This window comes from Sphaeramia orbicularis, chromosome 3 (assembly GCF_902148855.1).
Source record: "Sphaeramia orbicularis chromosome 3, fSphaOr1.1, whole genome shotgun sequence".
NCBI classification, from domain to species: Eukaryota; Metazoa; Chordata; class Actinopteri; order Kurtiformes; family Apogonidae; genus Sphaeramia; species Sphaeramia orbicularis.
The window spans coordinates 15,745,876-15,748,128 of record NC_043959.1 but is presented as its reverse complement, the minus strand read 5'-3'; positions in this window follow the sequence as shown (position 1 = coordinate 15,748,128).

Genomic DNA, 2,253 nt, shown 5'->3' with positions numbered 1-2,253 from the left:
AAATGATGGACAGAATAAGAAGAACAAAACAGGATGACGTCAACAAACGACACAAACACAGAAGGAACCGGATGGACTGAAGGTGGACAAGGGAGTCTTGTACCATGGTCCCCGGTCTCCCCTACGAGGAAACAGCCCTAAAAACAAACAACAACATGACGCAAGGAGATGAAACAAAAGGACAAAATAATCCCAAACAGACAGATCGGAGTCTGTTCTCACATATTTAGAGTGTTTTACAGATTGATTTAAACCAATTAATTCAGATTTAATTGTATTTAATTCAAACTCCTCACACACAAAAACAGATTCAGCTTCAGTAAATATATGTTGTTTCCTTGAAATCATCAGTGTTTATGGGATGTTTCTGTCTTTTTAACACCCTTCTATGTCTTACACTGTTTCAGTTTGATTAGAATATGAAACAGAAACATTAACTTCATACCTCAAAATTGTCTGTGAATGGAACGATTGGCCCCGGTCTTCCCTACAACAGCAGCGAAAACAGTCAGATTTAAGGTTTGATAAACAAAAGTAAACTAAACTAAATTAAAGGACATTAAAGAGTCACCTTTACATTTGGACATTAAATAAATACGAATAAAAATCTGAAACATTCATTGGAACAAAATGTTACATCAAACATGAACTTTTTACATTTTTACAGTAAAATCACAATAAAATTTTCAGACGCTAAATTTTTACTGGTTATTATTAGTTTCAGATTTTTGTTTTACTTTAGTTTAGTATAGATTACATTAGATTAGTTTAATTTTGATTAGATTAGTTTACGTTAGTTTAGATTTATATTAGTTTATTTTAGATTAGTTTAGATTACATTTGATTAGATTAGAGTAGATTACATTAGTTTAGTTTAGATTTGATTAGTTTAGATTCGATTAGTTTTGATTAGATTAGTTTGTTAGTTTAGATTTATATTAGTTTATCTTAGATTAGTTTAGATTAGATTGGAGTAGATTACATTAGTTTAGTTTAGATTTGATTAGTTTACATTCAATTAAATTAGTTTAGATTGGTTTAGTTAAGTTTAGGTTTAGATTGGAGATTAGAGTTTAGTTTAGATTAGATTAGTTTAGGTTTGGATTAGATATGATTAATTTAGATTAGTTTAGTTTGGATTCTAATTAGATTAGATTAGATTAGTTTAGTTTAGATTTAGATTTAGATTTAGATTAGTTTAGTTTAGATTAGATAGAATGTGACAGAATTAGCAACAGGTATAAAACAAATGAGAAGAAAAAGGAAATGAAGACATTATTATTATTATTATTAATAATAATAATAATAATAATAATAATAATAATAATAATAATAATAATAATAATAATGATGATTATCATAATTCATTCATTTTCTGACCCCCCTTTATCCTCACTAGGGTCACGGGGGTTGCTTGGAGCCTATCCCAGCTGCTTATGGGTGAAGGTGGGGTTCACCCTGGACATAGGACCAGTTCATCACCGGGCTAAACATGTAACGACAAACAAACACTCTCACATTCACACCTATGGGCAATTTAGATTAAACAATTAACCTATCAGTGCATGTGTTTGGATGGTGGGAGGAGCCAGAGTACCTGCAGAGAACCCACGTAGACATGGGGAGAACATGCAAACTCCATCCCCATCGACTGGTGTTGGAATCAAACCCAGGACCTTCTGTCTGTGAGGCACCAGTGCTAACCACTGCACCACCGCGTCGCCTTATCATAATCACAATAATAATAACAACAGAAGTTTAAAGTCAGTCCAGTGACAGTAGTTTTATTGCGAAAGGTTGCTGCTGTTTCCTGTTGGATCCCAGTAATAATGACTCAATGTTACACTGGTACTGAGTGGAACCAACAGAATCCAGTACCAACTGACACCAGCAGGAGGAGACATTCACTTTAACCAGAATCTGCTGGACTCAGACACACACTGAAATAAACAGACAGACTGACAGACAAACAAATGAACAAACAGACAAACGAACCTGTGAAATAAATTAGAGTCTGTATTAAATATTGACTGGAACTTACAGAATTAAGAAACAAACACATGAACAGAAGCAGAACAGAAGCAGAACCAGAAAGAGAACAGAACCAGAACTGAACCAGAACAGAACCAAAACAGAACAGAACCAAAACAGAACCAAACAAAACCAGAACACAACCAGAACAGAACCAAAACAGAACAGAACCAAAACAGAACCGAACAAAAACAGAACCAGAACAGAACCGATGAACAGAAC